General features: G+C 37.0%; 1 protein-coding gene across 1 annotated transcript in view; it reads right to left on the bottom strand.

The window, feature by feature from the left end:
- LOC143363973 (uncharacterized) overlaps positions 1–20,688 on the bottom strand; it is a 764,268-nt gene that overhangs the window by 673,621 nt on the left and 69,959 nt on the right. The gene's annotated exons all lie outside the window — the stretch shown is intronic.

Below are 20,688 nucleotides of genomic sequence, written 5' to 3'. Positions count from 1 at the left end.
TTGTCAGTATAATTATCTTGTTAGTATAATTTAATTGATACAATCCGAGCGGTAAGATTGTATGGTGTGGTAACGTTCAATTTTTAGATTAGGATATTAGACAATAATTAACCGTTTGAGTCCAAAGCTCCGTGATCGCGTTGTTTAGATTTTCGAAGTAGCATCACATAGCTGTTTTTTTTAAATGTAAGCAATACAACACATTTTGTATTTCATTGTTATTTTCTCAGATGAGCGCTATCGCGCCGCTAGGCTCTCTTCGCAATCGATTAAGACAAGCGCTGTCGCGCTGTTCAGCATTTTTCGACCCTGTTTTTCCAATGACCCCTGGGGCTAAGGGTTTTATAGATTGTACGATTTACCAAACAACATGAATATATTCTGATTGGACGCATTGGTAATACGGGGTCTAAGAGCAGTTACTGAATGCCGAAATAGAACTATTAACAGACTATCAGGGTCTGTTGATACGGAAGGGAACTTAGCCCGATCTCACTAGAACTGACTCTTACGAACGCAGCTCGACTTGACTATTTAGTGCGCATATTTAGTCTAATCTATAATAGCGTATATTTAGTCGCCGGAAGTCGACCCCTACCTGGTGTGCACATTTGGCGATCAGGTTCGGGGTTTTTCCGTGGCGTGTACATTTGGCCGCCAACCCCCGACTTTCGCCAGGACTCGGGTGGTCGGTCCAAGGACATGAACTTTCTCCAAGGGACACGTCCAGGAAAGCGACATGCCCACTCCAGAAGTTTCCTTGTTTGAAGAAAATTTCTGGGGGACACGGGGATAGATATAAGCGCGAATTCTGATGGATAACAGGGGTGTTCGTTGTCGTCTATCCTCCGAATAGCACCATTTCGTATCGCTGACATTTTGTCTCGTTGTTACATCGTTCTTTTGTTTTTGTTACGCTGTTGAGTTTTTGTTTTGTGTTCATAAACTTTTGTTGTTACATTGGGCGAACTTTCACTCATACCCAAAGAACACTAACTCCAAAACTCTACAAGTTATTGTACTATTACTGACGGAAGAGGATGAAAATGAACGGATTTGTATACCTTAAAAATAAGAGGGTGTCTGTTTTTAATCTAGGATGGCACACTCGTATTTGTCGTTTCGCTACGCGTCCTCCCAGAGCATAGTCATCCCTTCTATATACAAAGGGGTCGTTTAGGATGTTTTTCGTTCTTAGGCAAGAGATTAGAAAAATTATAATCGAAATAAACGCAGAGAAAACTTCTCCATACGTAACAAAACAAAATGAGAATAGAAATATAAAAATATAAATATTTTCTATTCATGTATTAATGCGAATAGCATTTGTTATAACAATGATAAGTAGTGGCTCCTAGCTGTTTGGTAAATGTATTGATCTTTAGAGAAATAAATATAAGATAAAAACACCATGTATCAGAATCTGTTTAATTTTAGGTAAGTAACAAGTGAAAAACGTCCATAAAATATGCAAAATCTTGGCCCTTAACATATTTGAAATTTTAAAAGTCTATAATATATAATATCGCGAATTTATACAAATGCAACAATTGAATTGAACGTGATGAGGATTTCGAACAGAATTCAATAAGTATGTACGTTATTAATTTTCATAAAACAGGAATAAAATTCTATTTTGTTCTGTATATATAGCCTTTGGAGAATATACAGGCGTATAATAAACATAGGCAATATTATTATTCTAGAACATTATGCACGATAAAGAAGTTAGTTCTATTCATTGTAACCGTAAAATAAATCGTAGTGCAAAGGGTTAAAGCATATTTAGCATATTTCAAGATATGAGAATCGGTTCGAAGGTTATGTAACTAGATGGCACCCAACGTCATCTGAGGGCATAGTCGCCAGATGAGGGGACATAGCACGAATCGAGGGGAAAAAGTTACCCCCTCTCTGCCAGTACCGAGTTAATCACGTGAAATTTGTGACACATGCATGAGAAAGACGGAATGCGTCTCGTGACCGGGCCGTGTCGGAAGCGTGGGGGAACATGATTTAACCTGGCGACTATAATCCATATACCATATACACTGTTTACTCTATAGATGTGCCAAATGTCTAGCCGCTAAAAGTTCTAGAACTATCCCCACTGCCGTGGGGTACACCCCGTGAGGGGCCAAGAAGCTCCGTGAGACCTCGGTCGCTGAGGAGTGTAAGGTCGCACGGATCAAAGAATAGTATCTCCTAGCTGATATATGTCCGTGGTTAGACCCGTGTTTTGTACATATATCGAGTAAACACTGTATACTTATAGACCCGGCTTCAGATAACATGCCTTGTCCCAATATTCAACTCATTTTTCTCGGATACATATTCACCACAGTTCATCCGTCAGATACTTTTCACGATTTTCATTTGTCATCCGTAGGTTATCCGAATCTCGAAGTAACGGCGTATGTGTATTCAACACCTCTAGCGGTGAGAATTTACTTGAGAGAATTTATTCGAAGATACGGCTGATGAATTTCACAGTATCTTTGACGATTATTCGAGGCTCCAAGGCAGCGCCGCCTGTTCCGTCCTCAACGGACTTTCCAAATTGCCTGGCATTCATTAAAACAGCTGTTTAGATTCTTTTAGTCGTACTAGCTGCAATTTAAATTTAATGGCTTTAGTACACGAAAACGGCCCATTCTTCAAATGGTTGTTATTCCTTTAGTTACATTAGGTTTATTGTATTAAATTGTCGTAATCCATGCCGTCGAACCGTCCGGCAATAAAACAATTAATACGCGTGCGTTCAATGGGACATCGGGCCTTTCCTGAAGCGACCCTACGTTTACGGCGGTCCGTCCTCCCATTCATATCTACTTCGGTCCCTAGCTCGGGTACCTGATGTACCGATATTTGTACGATTCTTTCGGGTTTTCCGCACTAGCCAATCAGCCGCCAGTCATTCACCTAAGCGTATAAAAAGGGTAGCCAACAGTTCAAAACTTCACTTCAAATTTCTACCTCGTTCAAGTCACGTCGATATCTTAGCCTTTCAAACTCGATTCAACTTGCGCTCGCCACGCCGCTTTTCTGTCTGGTCTTTCGATTTGTCAAGTCCAGCAGAACCATCGCATCGATCGGCCGCTCACACGATCTGCGACACGAGTCTAGTCAATAACATTATAAAGTCATCATTGTTAAAATAAACGCTTCAACCAAAAAACAGCTGTCCTTCATTAATTTGACGTACAGCGGTATCAGAATATCGTCATCGCGTAACCGGCCTTACAACCCGGTTAGATTCTTTAGAGTCGCGGTATTTTGGTACCTGTGTAGGCTCATCGAGCCAGCCTACGCTACAGCGCCACCATTTATTCGACGGTGAATTTCCACAGATACTCGCAACTCTAATGTATCTTTGATTTCTGACGTATGATTTTCCGCATAACTTTGAGATTTATTCGAAGCTCGATGTAGGCAAGATGATTTATTCAATTTTTTTATTCGAGACGAGCATGAGGAATAGATGAAAGTCACATGTATCTTTTATTCGTAATTTTATTCGAAGCTCCAATAATAGACCTCTTAATGCGACGTTGTCAAGTCGTAATACTTACGTCGTAATATGCAAGTATTACGTATTATGGTATAGTGACTACCATTAATATTCGAACACTTTTTATTAATTAGACGATTTTTTAAACAAATGAATTTTTATTATTTAAACAAATGTTTGAACACATATATGCTTATTATTTAAACGATTGATTAAGTAAATAGATTTATATTATTTAAACAGATGTTTACATAGGTAAATGTTTATTATTTAAACGACTGTTTAATAAATAAATTTTTATTATTGAAACAAATGTTTAAACCAATACATATTTATTACTTAAACGGTTGTTTAAACAAACAAATTTTTATTACTTAAACAATTTACGTCACCTTTTGCAATGAGTAAAAGTCTTTACAATAAAGGGAAATGTCACAGGGTTTCACCATTGGTACTCTGCTGGATATTGAGTTATTAAGACAATTTTATAAAGAACTCTTTCATTATGTACAGATACACGTACATAGGCATTTCATGTAATGCATTTTTCTGTCTACGGTTCTGAATCTGTAAAAAATGCAGAAATTTAGAATCGAAAACACCGATGATTTAAATTATCTGGAACAGTACTACATAAATAACATGTTAACCATTTGCAATATTATTTTAAGACAATAAAATTGAAACAATGAATTAAAAAATTATTACTAAAAATATATATTTATGACGACAATCATCAGTGGATAGGCATAATTTTTAATGAATTTTACTGCAAATTTCATCCTGATATCTCTTACGGTTCAACATTTATTGTAAAATAAATGCTTCAGATAATTTTAATTTAGTCAATTTTAAAATGTTCATCGTTTCAAAAACAGGTCTGTAAAGAAGACACTTGGAGCTATATCCTCATTTTTTTGCAATTTTTTAAAAAGTTTCCTTCTATGAAAAGATTGCATTTGTTTAAAACAACGCACACCTTCAGCCAAAAGAAAGTAACACATGTTTCGTTCAGCTACTCTCGGAATCATCCGGCAGGGATCGTCGTCTGTCATTGCACATATATATATGCATATCGTCGGCTGTGATTGCACATATATATGTACATATTTGTGGCCGCTTCGACTGCGGCGAACGTAGATAGAAAAGGACAGCATGCAAAGACGGCCGCGTGGCCGAAGGCGTATCAAAAAGGCAGTACAACCCGATGATATTATTATATATTAATGATATTATTATAAAACATTTTCAACCGATAGGTAATGATATCATTATGATAACGTTAATAAGAAATAATATTAGATTTAGTTGGTAAACGCCAATACGCTACTCGTTACAATGTTGCCTCTGATACTGAATCACGACCATATGGAGCGTCGTGTCGTGTGCCGCCTAGAGACAACAATGTAAACGTTTCATCATCACTTATTAATAACAATAAAATGTTTGTTACAATTCATAATTCTGGCATGGGAACATTATTAATCGATTGCAAATAGTTTGCTGATGAAAATAAGTCTAAACACGCCACAAATCCGATAAGTTAGACGGTGCCAGTATTGAAACGTTTGCTTCGAAGTTCATCAACGAATTTTATTACCACTAGCTGACCGTTCCATTTCGATAGAGTCCGCTGCTATACCAGAGCATGTTCTACAGAGTCGGTAATTCAGAACCGTAGACAGAAAAATGCATTTCATGCAATGCCTATGTACGTGTATCTGTACATAATACATAACCTAAAGAGTTCTTTATAAAATTGTCTTAATACCTTAATATCCAGCAGAGTACCGATGGTGAAACCCAATGACATTTCCTTTTATTATAAAGACTTTTACTCGCTGCAAAACGTGACGTAAATTGTTTAAGTAATAAAAATGTGTTTGTTTAAACAACCGTTTAAGCAATAAAAATGTACTGGTTTAAACATTTGTTCCAATAATAAAAATGTATTTGTTTAAACAATTGTTTAAGTAATAAAAATTTATTTGTTTAACGTATCGTTTAAATAAAAATTATATCGTTTAAATAATAAAAGATTATTAATGGTAGTCACTATACCGTGGTACGTATTTACGTATTATTACTTGGCAACGTCGGATTAAAAGGTCGGTTATTCGAACCTCGAATAAAATTATTTTTATGCTCGTCACGAATAAAAGCGTCAAATAAATCATCTGGCCAAATCGAGCTTCGAATAACGAATAAATGTTACGGATAAATCTCGCCGCGACATCAGGGTTCGAATAAACTCCTGATTTTTTATTTATTCGTCAATTAAAATCGGACGGATACTCGGTGTCACCGAGTATGTACAAATAAATCCGTCGAATAAATGGTGGCGCTGTATCCGACTCTCTGTGGGCTCGGCTTTACCTCCGACCGATGGTGGGGTACCGCGCCTGCGCACTCGCCGTATTCCGGCCTATTCCGCGAGCCATGTAGAATGCTTGCCACTTCCGACTGAACTGCCGAACGGGTCGCACGCGTTTTCGGCGATCTCGTAGTACCACGTGTCATATTTTATAAGTGTACTTTTACTCGTTGTAAGCTGCCTGCATCACTCAGATGCTTAAGTTGTTACTTTCATTCTTCTCTGTTACCCTTCGCGACATTCTGTGCGGGGGACTTCGACGTGATTAAATCAAGTGTGGTTAAGTCTCCTTGTACTTCATTGATATCCATCGAGCATGTGGAGAGGCATGTAGGCTCTCCATTCTCCTTCTATCCCACATTGGTGACTCGAAATCCTACATCTCGAATAAATCCCGAAGATAATCAGAAAATCATCCGAGAGGCAGGTCGAATAAAACTCTCCAAACCAGACGCTCGACGAATGGAGATACAGATGACTTCTCGCGCTTCATCCGACTTCGAATAAAAACAAAAGATACAGAGTATCTTTATCTGGAAGCTATTTAAATAATTTTTTATTTAGATACTGCCCAACTCTGTCATCTACCACAGCGATGGACACGGATGCCTGTCGCAGGAAAAACGCTTCTCCTACTCAGGGGCTCCTACCGTGCCCATCGCTAATTTACCAGATGACGGTTGTGGGCAAAATGCTATATCTGTTGAATAGTCGCACCATGAAGCTAAAGTGTTAGAAAGGACAGAGGAGTCGTCGCTGTATCTCATTCTGATTAAATACTTTATTTTATTATTCGTTCACTTTTACTTTACTCTGATCATTTCAAATAGTGCTAACTTATTTTGTCAATCATAATTTGGAAAAAGTTAAATTTGAATGTAGATGTTGATAATATGAAATCTTTATTTACTTCCTCACAACTTATTTTATTAAAAAAAAAAAAAAAGAATGGTAAGAACAATAATATATGTCGAATACACTATCCACCATTTTAAATTATCTTGTAACGTCAGTTGTGGGCACCAGTACTTAGTTATCTTGGAACACTATGTCCTGTGCATATCCTATACCTATGCCGTATCTGTAAATATTATATGGTCTAAGTTATGATCTGAGGTAGTAAATAAAAAGAACGCGTGGCGGCGCGAGTAGTAGAAAAGGAGAACGATAGACAGAGAGTGTGTGAGAAGCATCGCGCCAACATACGTACGGTCGCAATATTATCCAAAGTTATATTATAAGTGTTATACAGAATAAGTGATAGTAATAAATATTTAGGTTAAGTAAATTCATGCCTTCAGTTAGAACCAACCAACTTCCAACAGGTTTCACTATACTTGTAATGCTGTGATGACAGTTACGAAATATCTCGTCGATGGTAACAAAAGGGTTAACGTCGATTCTCCGATCCGTTCGCCGTTCAGTTCGCCGAACTTAATGTCGACTTTGCGTTCCGTTCGCTGTACGGCGCAATATTCGTCGAAATGTTCAGGTCTGTTCGAAACTTTAGAAACAAGTCTTCACTGGTTCGGTAGTTCTAGTGTTAAATCACCAAAATGCGATGGCTTAATTTACAGGTAATAAAATCTTGCATATCTTTATATTCTTGCAACATGACTTTATTCTTGCAACTTTTGTGGCAGAAATAAGATTATCATTTTCTGTATAATAGTCTTGTCCACTTTTCCGTTTAATTTTTTTTTTTTAACATACTTGTCAATTGATTAATTTATATAATCTTGATTTTTTATTAATATATTTATTGACAATATGAAATGGTATTTCTCTGCGTTTCTAACGGATTCTCTGCGTTTATTTCGATTAGAATTTTTTAAATCTCTTTCATGAGAACGACAAACGCCCTAACCGACTTCTTTGTTTATAGAAGGGATGATTATGCTCCGGCTGGACGCAACCGGCACGAAGCATGATTCAGTAACAGTACCGTACAATATCCTAATATGGAAATCTTCAAAACATCCCCTTCTGGAATGTTTTGTCAAGATAGTCTTTGATAGGAAACATCCTGGCTAACCCTTCGTTTTACCCCTTTAAACAAAAGATCCAGCTGCAAACCTTAAACTCACTAGAAACGACAAATACGAGTCTGCGACCGTAGAATAAAACAGACACACTTCCATCTCATTTTTAGGGTATATAAACCCATCCATTTTCATCCTCTTCGGTTAGTCGAGAAGCGGTTCAGAAGAGAGTAAAAATACTTTTATTATATATTTGAACGAACTGGGTTGTTGTAGGCGGCTGCCTTCGAATAATGTTCTAAATCAGGGTTTAATGACTGAGCCGTTTATTTTGTAATACAACGATGTCGCGGCAGCGTTCGGGGTAGTTCTACAAGCGCGATCGTAACTCTGCTCTAACTGAATTACAACTAAACAAAAAATAAATCCTTTATTATGTCTATTTCGTTTATTTTTGTTTTATCTACTTTTTTTCTTGCCGAAATGTTCCAGTATTTTCACTCGCGGCAATTCTATACTCATGTCAGATCCGAACTCACAATCTTTAAAGAATTGAGATATTTGAAGGACGCGGACGCGAACGCGGTGTTCTACATCCTCGTTCGGCGTGTTCCGCACAAGATAACGGCCGAATTCTGATGGAATACGCGCTTCTACTTTCTTTCTCCACCGGTGTCGTTGGAACGAATCGGAAAACGGTAACACGCCCACGTTGCGTCGCGTCGTCTAACTGTGGAACGTCTCGAAGCTGACCATATTTTTATACTAAATCGACGGCGGTACCAGTCCCTCGCGAATCCGCGACTCCGCGTTACAAACCCGGCGACGTACAACCGCCTCGCGCCGGTCACGCGACACAAACACACACACACACCCCCCCCCCCGCTGTCCGACTGGATTCGCGTTCCCTCAACTCACACGCTCGTCGACCGACGGTCTCGCGCCCTTCACGAACTTAATCGTTCCGTGATTCCCGGCTTCCTCGAGATCTCGTCGTTCCACGACGCGAATTCTGACCCACCAAGACGCTACCCGAGACAACACGAAATTATCAAAATGACTGGCGCTTACCAAAGGCAACAGGTGGACGGCGGCGGCTCATCTTTGTCCGTCCCTCTTCTCGGCAACGCAAAATTACTTAAGATGTTAGGCAATATTTAAGTGGGTTATTCCTGACGACGACCATCGATACAGTGACCTAATTCGCGGTGGCTCGGGAACGCGGAAGAGAGGCGTGAGGCACTTTCTTTATCTTTTTCGGCGAATCGCTAATTCTTCTATGACGATCAGCCGCTTCCCGCGGAGGGGGATGATTTGAGCCGCTCCGGCATCTGGCCATTGAATTTTCTCCGGGCGAGGCGGCGACGAGGTGGAGACGCTGTTGTTCTCCGACCCGAAGTTCCTCGTCGACGCCTCCAGGTTGGCAAATCCGGGCCACGGTCCCACGGTGAGGGCGTCTCTCCGAAGCCAGTCCTCTGAGCGCCTCTTTTTTATGATTTTCGCACTTCTTCGGCGAGAAAAAGGATGCTGGTCCCTTGGGGCCTGGCTACGGTCCTGAAAGTTCGCGTCGCGCAAAGTGACACGACGTTTAAAACGCGCTAATTCTCGTCCACTGGGTTTCGGACTTCCCAGGGAGAGTGCACACGACTGCAGTTTTCGCATCTGCACTGCCACGTTGGAAAACCAATTTTAATGATCAACGAATGTAATTAAATTCAAAACTGTACGTATATAATTAAAAAACGACATGTATAAAATTTTTAAATACTTCTAACGTAGGATTAAAAGAAATATTGAATTTCTAGATCTTGTAAATTGTCTTTGATGTCTTGTACAAGGTGTACCGGTATTGATGGTACAGTTGTGGAGCGATTGGTTCTACATGAGAAAGTAAGTTATAATATGCAATGAATTCTTTTCATTTGACGCCTTTTATTCGAGAAAATCGAGTTTGAAAATTCGACGAATACGCGGGCTATTGAATAGGAATCGTCTGACGTGTCTGATTATGACCTACGATTCTACTTCGTGCATACCATAACCAGACTTGGCAACTGGGAGCTCGCAGCCACAAGCGAGTCCTCTTTCCACTTCTCAGACCCCAAACATGCTCCTATGGAGTGTGGGAGAAGGGGGACGCGGGGCTAGGGACCTATATAGGAGGTTGTCTGCAGGAGAAATAAAAACACGGTAGTGTAATATGAAGTGACCAGTGGTGGGGAAACCTGTATACTGGTGGTGAGGATCGTGAACCGACGGCGGTGAAGAAGTTACCCAGACCTGTACTGAAGCGCGCGAACCTGGCAGATTGTCAAAGTCACTTTTCTCAAAAACAAAGCCTCAAACAAAAAAAATGTATTCCGTATTTTTTACTGATTTTCTCATGTAGAATCACCCCCTTCACTGTTGTACCATCAACACTGGACTACCCTGTATTTGTGAATACTTTCTTAGTCTGATTATAAAATTTTTAGCTATATTTGATTAAATAGCGTTTCTCTTTATACATGTACATAAGTATAGTGTAAGTAATAAAATTAATATGCAGACATTATTTAAATAATGTGCAGGTGTGGAAATGATAAACTTTTTATTATAATTTATTTAACGGTCCTATATGAAAGCAGTTCGTGTAATATTTAGAGATGCACTACCAATCTTTTACGGATAGTGTACTAAAACCATTCATGTGCTAATAAATGTTAATTAGAATGTAGTCCGTAGATTAACTCGAGCGTATGCAGCAGAAACGGTCGACTTGAAAGTTTCATTTGAAATAGGATATCCGGGTTTACGATGATAATCTTCCTAAACTATAGAACTGGATTACGTTACAACCAAGGTTTTCAACTGACTTCTCTTAAGGGCTCTATAATATCGGAGTTTTGAATTAAGGGGATGAGAAATAAAGCGTGTCGTCATTGCTACCTGACAAAGTGAACATTTCGCAAGAAATTTCAGGACTAGGGGTCGAAAGAAAAATTATCTTCGTCAAATATTCGTTAGATAGTAGTACGTAATAGTTGAGAAGAATGTATGTTGTATACAGGTTGACCTAAAAATGTTGTATGTCCATGACAGGAGCGATGTTTGAGGTCATTTGGAGTAACTATTTCTTAAGGAAAACGCAGACCAATTAGAGCGCGACTACAGCTGAGCGTGGCGTTTGATTGGTCCGTGTTTCTCGTTAATAAGTCCTTAACAAAGCTGCGGAGAGCATTTTCGCGAAGGAAAAAGTAAATTCAAATGATCTGAGGAATCAGTCTTTTCTAGGAAGTGCAACATTTTGGAACACCTGTATACAAGGTGTCTCAACTGATTTTGATATTTGGTTTACATCAGTATTATATATATCCAAAATATTTTAAGTGATTTTGTTATGGCTTAAAGCAATCCTGGACAACTTGCGGTTCGCGAGCCACAGACGATTCCTCTCCCTACTCCTGGTTCCTCCCCACTGAACTGCTGCGGAGTGTAGATGTTCACTAGGAATGTGCGGATCGCCCAATTTTCGGGCACCCGAATCGTCGGGTCAGGTTGCAGACAGTTGGGCGGGCTCGATTCGGGCGCGCGATACTTCATGACACATCGGGCGGCCCGAGCGTTTGGGGCTACCCGAGAGTTTCGGGAAGCCTGCTCGACTTCTTCGGGCGGGTTCGGAATGAATCGGACAAGTTCGGGCGAGCGAGTTATCGCGATACCTGAGATTCAACTCTGCGTTCTTATGAAATACATAATGGTAACAATGATATATGATTTCGAAATAATGCACGTTACACGTGAAACATTTAAAAGAAAACAGCACAAAATGTAAAAAATTGTCATAATTTACCTTATTTTCATACGTTCTACTTATATGTAATTTCGTAAGGATATTTTAACGACATTATCGATACATATGCAAGTTCATTCGGAGGAACAAATTCGTCAGAATGCCAGAAATATTGTCTCTTTAATTTTTCACGTGTAACGTGCATTATTTCAAAATTTAATACAAATAAAGATTATGCATATGTTTGCCAATTATACCTACGGTAATTATGAAAAAACCAAGTATATTAAAAATTACGTTAATTAAGCTATGAAAGAAGTATCATTATTGCCATTATGTATTTCATAAGAACACAGAGTTGAATCTCAGGTATCGCGATAACTCGCTCGCTCGAACTTGTCCGATTCATTCCGAACCCGCCCGACGAAGTCGAGCAGGTAGCCCGAATCGAGCCCGCCCGACTTTCTGCGACCCGACCCGAACCCGAATATCGGGCGACCCGCACATGTCTAGTCGTAAACGAAGTCTGCAGGTATTGCGGAGCGCACCACTCACCTACCTGAAACGGGGACACTCCGCGTCCTTTTCCAGCTCATTGTGAAGCCAATGTTCAATTCTCCATCCTTCTAAAGGGGTCATTACGAGGGGGAAACATTTTTAGTAGATACTTTTATGGTTTTACTTTTCTGACTTTATAATGTAATGAAGAAAGGGTGATCCTTTTTTTAACACGTCTATTTAAAATCAACAATTTTTAAGATATCGAGAAATCCTTTGACATTCGTTCATAGGTCGCCAAAGACTACAACATATTCAAATTTGAACAAAATCCCACAGCAGTACTCGAAAATGTGCCCGATTTCGCGTGGAATGACCTCGGTACACAAATGACTGATGCATGAAGCTTGAAGTCCATAATGAAGAAGCGCAGAATAAAATATAGCAGGCCGCCGAAAATTATCGGAAAGTAGTAAAAAATATCACCTCGCAATTCTAATTACGGATCAGACAGGATGTCAGTATCAGTCAACGTTCTTTCGAACGGATAATATCATATAAGGGAGAAAAGACCGCACTTGTTCGAGAAAAGGTAGATGAACTTATGTCACATCACACAAACGTAATAGTAACTTGTTCGAAATCCGGAAAATCACAGGAACTTTATAAAATTTAATATATAATTATTATATAAATAATAATATATAATAATAGTAAATAATCCTGTTGTTAGTAAATAAATACATGTTATTTATAATTCAGAATGCAATTTTATGCGTGTTAATCGATTGAAAATATAAATACATAATGATAAAACATAATAAAATTTAAAAAAAATGCGTTAGTAGGCAGGATTTGAACCCTGGTCGTCGGGGTGAAAGCTTGGCACGCTACCGTCGCACCACACCAATTTTTGTAGTCTAGAACAAATACGGCATGACATAGACGATATATACATTTATATATATATATATACAATTTATAATATCGTAATATGAGACATATATAAATATACATATATATAATAATATAAATATATTATTACATTTATGCGCTTCGTGGCATAAAAAGAGTTGCTTTAAATTTCATTTAAATGAGATTTGAATATAATTTTCTTTCTGACAGGAAGTAAATTCCGGCTCATTTTCAAGAAGTCCTGGTAATATGTATAAAATTATTATAATGTTAAGAATAAACCGATTCAATTTAATATAAATCAAATGGTTTCCTTAGCTTTTGCATACACGTGACCGCCATTCGAGTTTCATTTCAGAGATAGCGAAAAACTGCAGAGGCAATGTGACAACGAGTTCTGCGTATATCTACGCGCCCGTGGCAATGTATGTGTTAGCATGTGTTGGTCGACTGAATTGGGCTCATGAGGCAGGAATCAGTTTCACGAAGCGCTTGTACATTTACGGGTTTGACGACATGGCAACAGCGAGGCGAACGATGATATGTGGCAACCATGTCTAGTCGCAAGCTTTCTCTCTCAATTTTCGTTTCTCTCTTCTGCTACTACTTAAGTCGGCATTGCATATATTCTTTTTTACCGATATCTCGTAGACGCGACGTAGTTCTACAAAAAAAATTTTAACCATTCCACAATGAGTTTTCCCTACTGACCGTTCGAGGACCGTTCGAGAATTGGCGTGACAGTCAATGTCAAATTCCTACAAGGAATGTAGCACCTAGAACTATCGCTCGGCAGACCCGACGATAGGGTGTCTTACAGTTTCGTCTCAGAGTGCAGCACGACTTTTGAAATACCCTGTATGGAGGTAAACATTATTACATTACTGGGGTGTCTTGTTCCGAGTTCGTAACTGTACTAATATAGTACGTAAAATTATAGTAGATCGGTTTACTCATTGTCCCCTTTACGTCGGTGTTGGTTTTGATTACATATAAATTAATTTCAAGAAGGTGAAAGTCTCGTCGAATGGATCGTTGAAACGAAGGAACTTGTGATGAACGGAAAGAAAAGTGACGACGGAACTGCGACGATGAAACGAAGAAGCGGGGAATAATTTGACTTTAACGAAGAATAGGGAAGCTGTAAAAAGGAATGCGTGGGTTAATGAGGGTTGTCTTTTCTTGGGGCTTCGCTACTGACCCGTTGCAATACCAGTATAAAAACTGAGCTTGTTACAACACTAGTGGTATTAATTTATAGAGGGACGTAAAGTGAAGTGCCAAGTGACGGTAGAAATAAAAAATTCTTCGGTATAAGTTGTAGTAGAAAAATATTATCTCTTCCGTATTTCTATTTACAAATTAACACAACGTTTTTGTATTATACATATAAAATTTGTCTTCTACTTTTATAAAAACTAAAAATTTAATTTTAATAGTCAAATATTCATACACAACTTGTCACTATGCGTTTAAAACTGAAAGTACAAATGGTAATTGTTGCACACGTATTTCGGCTCGCAATAATACCATTGAATTTTAATACAAGCTTTATTTTTAACTTGAACAAGTTATTTTAATAAACGTTCATACTGCATAGGTACTGAAGGATTGCTTTTCCTAAAAAAAAAATTCATGTTTCAGTTTTACCAACAAGATCTTCCGATCTCGTTATCAAAAATAATTGGGGGGAATCTTGTCAGGGTAGTCTACAAAAATACAGACAATTTAAAACGGTTGAATGATTTTGAACAACGTAGGGTAAGGGACCCAATTACTGTGACCCAATTACAGTAAGATTACAGATCCAATTACAGATCCCTTACCCTATTCAATAGAAATGGGAAAAAGTTACTCGGAAAAGTATTAAAAAATTACATAAATCTTTACCCAACAGAACCGCTGCAGTTATTACACTTAAAGAAGGCGTACCAAAATATTAAATACAAAATATTAATCACAAATTTGTTAGTATCTTAAGTTTTTATACACGTGCGCTATAATTTTGTCCGCTAGAAAAATCTAAGAAAAAGCAAAAATGTTATTTTTGTGAAATAAAACTAAACAAGTTGGTGAAATCTAATATGATTTTATTTACATATATCTTATTAAACGTATAATGAAATAGTGTATAAAAACTTTCAGTTGTGATGTGAAAATAAATTAAGATCAAGTACATCTTAGCCTGTACTAGCTTTTATCCCGGAGCGTATATTCGTCTACGTCGAGGAGAATGCGTTTCACCGTTCCCGTCGACGAAATCAGATTGCAAGGAGTTGCAGAGTTTTTCATCAGGACAGTCGCGTTCCCAGAAGAACTCGTATATATCAGGTTCGCATTGCTCTCCGATTGGACCGTAAATTCTATTTTAATCTGGTAGCACAATCAATGAAACGTTAATCAATCGGAAGCAATTCGGCTACACATCCACGTATCCAGACGAATCGCAAAGCGATCGAACATGAAGCATGGGACATACGATACATTACAGCGCGACAGCTTTATCCAACTTTTATCCCGTATTTACTATGAATCTCGAATGGACGCATTTAATTCGTTTCAAAAATGTGTGACAGTTTCGCATCAGTCTCGCAATTATTTTCGAGCCTGTTCGTCACAGTTGATTGCGCTTTCCAACGCGTGCTACACACACGTGCCGCGTAATTAACGTGTAACCGATGGCAAATTCAATTACACCCCTTAATTAGTAATTGAATATTGATTGTCGAGTCGTACCGATTCGACGTGTAAGAATTCAATAGAAATTGTAAAATCATGCCAATTTGAACTGCAAGTTAATGTCACGGTGACAATTTTCATAACCTGAATATTCGATTTTCCTTGCTTATCGTTTCGAAACGAAAACAATCAATAGACTGCAGAACATACTATATGGGACGGTTCATTGTTTTACAAAGTTTTGAAACATATTGCACAGTATGTGCGGGATGTAAGAGTAATGTGAAAAGTTTATCACGAATATACGAATAGACATAATATCTATACTGTTACGTTGTGTTATTCTATACTATTTCGAATGTATCAGAATATGTGGACAGTTAGGGTGGCTCTAATTTACTCTTGACGAAAATTTTTTTCAAAAATTTGTCTACGCAACCTCCCAGGATTTCTCCAATTAATAACAAAAATCTGTGCAAAGTTTGAACTCGATCGGACAACGGGAAAACGTGCCCCTGGACAAATTAAACATTTAAACGTTAAAATAATTAATTAAATGCTCATAAAATCGTTTTTCTCGAATATCTTCCAAATTATTGACTGTACCGAAAACTATGTTCAACAAAACTTGTAGATTTGGACAGACTGCGTCTTTTACGTCGTATTACTTTTTTTCGTAAAACACACAACAAAATACAAAAACTTTTTAGAAATTTGAAAAATGCAGTATGTTTGCATTACCTATTATCAATAAACATTAACGACAAATGTGTGTTTCGTTTTTAACTTCCGGAACTTACTTTTTTTAGTTGCATATTATTTTGCAGGAAATTGCGTATGTACACTAGGGTGGACTTAAGCTATAATTGGAGAAAAATTTTCATAGAGATACAATGCACGGCACCCTCCAGAATTGTTCCTGTAGCTGAGAAAAAAATTTTTGCAAAGTTTCAGATCGATCCGATAAATGGATCACGTGGAAATAAATAAAGACATTAGTTAGGTATGTAACGTTAAACAAATTTGACAGGCACTTGTGGTATTTGGCACCCGAAAATTCTCTGTTTTCGTTCTTCGATAATGACATTTCGATAGAAATAAAGAAATTAATGGTGCAGGCGTTAAATAATGCTAATAGTGGCGGCGACTGTTGTAAAAAATTTGTCATTCTACCAAATAATGTAGCCGACCATACGCAGAAGGATATTTCAGATTATACATATATCAGACGAAAGTCGGAAGATTTTTAGTAGATTCGGCATATCTGCAGAATTTTTAGAAAAAGATCCTATAATTTGGCAAGATGAACCATCTTATAAAATAGGATTAGATATAACTAAAGCTTTACCGGGGGTTAACGATTCGGTAAAAAGAGCCGTTAAATTAATGCAGGATTTTAATCATTAGCACGTAATGAGGAAGAAAAACAAATGATACTACAAATTGTAAAAGATTACCGCCAGCGGTATCCTGATGTAAAGAAAGCTACTTTAGCGAAAAATGGTTCCGTATTACTATCCTGTAGAATATATTCATTTACATATATAATACGCGTCATTACAAAACCACAACTTCTAATATGTTATTTTACTTATACAACTGTAGGTATTTAAATATCTCTGTCTCTGAAATTGCACTGTTCAAGAAGGTAACTATAATGGCAAAATAAAAAAAAAATTTTGGAAATCATATTTTCGAAATTTCAAGGTCGTCGTTATTTTTATTTAAAGAAGGTCATATATTTTTTCATATTCCTATTTAAAAATAGAAAAATACAATTTAAACATTTTCAAAATTTTCAATTTAAATGCGCCACGCGGTTCTTTTATTCGATCGATCTGAAACTTTGCACAAATTTTTTTCTCAGCTAAAGGAAGAATTCTGGACGGTGCTGTGAAAAAATTCGTTGGTCAAAAAAAAATTAAGGTCCACTCTAATATACACTCCTCAACAAAATTAAAGGATCACCTCTACGAACCCAATACATTGGGTTAATTTTCTTGTGATCATAACTTCGGAAAAAAATGTATCGATGTCATTCAAAAATCATTTGAAAGCTTGAAGTATCTACTTTCAGCTGCCTTTAAAAATTTTCAGGTACGTTGCTTTTTAACACAGTTATAAAGAAGATTTTGACATTTGAAAGCGCCGGCTTTCCTGTTCAAAAAACGTGGTTGTCGAACATAGTGGCATTTTTTTTGTTCGAGTTATGCAATATTGTAAAATCTTGTGCAAGAAAGGCAGTATTAAAGGCACATCTTTTGTTTTTTCAATATAATTAACATTTCAATATACTAGGTGTTTCTGAAAATATGCTTAAAACTTGCATAATTTCCACTTTTTCATTTAACTCGCTATATCTCGGCGAGAAATGATCGCAATATCCACATCTTAAGGTTAGAATGAAGCTGAGATTCTGCCGATTCGATTAAGCACCTGATGAACCCGCTGCGACAATTTTTCACCTATGGCAAATGTGTTTAAAGTTACCAGTTCGCATAACATGAGGCTAATAGCGCTAGTTAGTCACGTTGGTGTTCGGCTCAAGCGTGTCCTCTTATTATTCGCAGTCGCACCTACCGATGCAAGTGACGGAAACACCCGAAGGCGAACAGAGGTACGCCGATTACCTTGTATCATAATGTCGGATACTTTTCACAATGGGTCATAACTGAACTGCGGATTATCTGCATTTATGGTGAAAATAGATAAATGAAATACAAATCAGGAAAGATATCAGAAGAACTTAAAAATATTGTTACATTATTTTGGATCTATTAGAACCGTTACAAGAAGAAAGAGGAGAGATGCCTGTTTTTTTACAATTAAGATTAGCGCTCTAGTCACAACTAAAACGTTAAAATAAGAACACATTTGTGTTTGCAATCGAACGGATTTATGCTGCAACTCACATTATATGCAACGACATCAATAGCAATATTTCATCCATCTAACTATGTGTGTAAGGCAATCGAATGTGTTTTTTCGAATATGTTATGTGGTGGTGTGCTTGGAAAATGTATTGTAAGTCATATGTGAACGTGAACGCTGTTTGTGCGAAAATTTACAGTAATGCAGGTGTAAAGTGAAGATAAAAGTATCCATCTATCGTAGAAACGATCGATACCGTCCGTCATGTTAATGAAGATGTATTGGACAGTGACTGATACTTCTCTATTAACGCTCTGTATTTCTCATCCTTATTATCATTCGTATACATAGATAAGCATTATGCGTAATAATTTAAATTAGCTACTGTACAAAATTTTCGAAGCTCCAAGTTAAACGATTAAAAGTAACGACAATTGATCTTGTTAGAACATGTTATACGATTGCTTGATTAATAAGGAATACCCATTTCGGTATTATTAAACATTTTTATTTTTTTTTCAGTTGCCAAATAGATCAAATCAAACGAATATGTTAGAATATGTTCGCGAATACAAAAATGTGTAATGCGTGTAATGAATTTTCCAAATTCCTATTCTTTACCAAAATTATGAAAAAGAATAAACATTCTTATACAAATATTCTTATGCGATTGAAATTCTATTTCAATATTATTGATGTTTATTTCTTCATCCTTATTTCTTTCCTCTATTTCATCATCCTACAAGAATTTATAAATTTTTTATTGATGTACATTAAACAATTGTCACAAAATATTGTAACTCTTTTCCTAGTTATTTATATAGTGATTTATAATATGTTTTAATAATATGTTTTAAATGATCACATTCTTTTTGCTACTAATATAGTAATATATAAACAATTATTTATACAATCTTACACATTTATTCGTGTCGAATAATTATTACTTCGAAAATAACAAGACCAAAGAAACTACATGTTGCATGCAATAATTTGTTTACTCACAAAAATCGGATGAAGTACGCACCTGAAAATTCAATAAAATTTATATATAATATTCCATGTTGTTCAGGTTAAAATTATTAAGTGACTTAAATTGTTCACGCAATTTTATACATTTATGTGTTTCCATTAATTTGTACAACATTTCGAAGAATCTTTCCTAGTGAAAATGTATTCCTTAATGACAAAAGTACAAGTGTTCTGCAGTTATACAGGGTGGGACAGATAAATCGTAACAAGCTATTTTCTCCGAATGCAGATATCAACTTGAGCTTGTACCAATATTATGTTTTTACATTAAAAGCATATTTTTTTTATTAAAAAATTACGTATTACGTATTACGTAAATTAAGTAATTAGAACTGTATAAAAAATTGTTCTGTATGACGAAAGAGTAGTTAAATCAATTAAAATTGAATATTATAAAGTAAGACGTACCATTACTTTGAAAAAAATTCGAGAAAATTTGTTCAATCTTGCAGCGTTTGTACGAGGCATAAACTGTTCACTCAAGTGCACTGTGTCTTATTAGGTTGTTGCATATGAAATGTCCGATTTTAGAATGCGTTTTGATCAAGAAATATTATCTACAGATTGATTATTGTACATCATTTTCAGGTAGGAAGCTGATATTTAAAGTCTTCCCTTCAATTTTTATTTCGATACTCAATTTTGCCTTTAAATAATGTTTATTTCCATGACAATCAATGTGATGAGGATCTGATAAGTGAAAAACGTGGACGATCAAACAATTCAATTTGTACCGCAATACAAGAGGATTGTAATTTGTTGACACAGTATGTTGATTAGAATTGTAGCGGCCAGCTGCATATAATAAAGTTGACATGTGCAATGCAGATGCTGGAGAGGTTTTAGGACTCAGGCGACAATTGAAGCTATTTTTGAGGAAACTGTCAGGTAGAGTCATTAAGACGCCCTCTAGGGTAGCAATTAGATTTTATTAGCGACAGCCTCAATAGCCCTCGCAAAGAGTCATAAAAAACCCCGAATTTCTAACGGCCCAAGCCGATGGTACGGGAACCCCGCGAAGACAAAGGGCCCGTTACCTGACGATGCACACAGC

Source organism: Halictus rubicundus, chromosome 2 (genome assembly GCF_050948215.1).
Source record: "Halictus rubicundus isolate RS-2024b chromosome 2, iyHalRubi1_principal, whole genome shotgun sequence".
Classification (NCBI taxonomy): domain Eukaryota; kingdom Metazoa; phylum Arthropoda; class Insecta; order Hymenoptera; family Halictidae; genus Halictus; species Halictus rubicundus.
The sequence above is the reverse complement of the archived record's forward strand: the minus strand, read 5'-3'. Positions and strand labels throughout refer to the sequence as shown.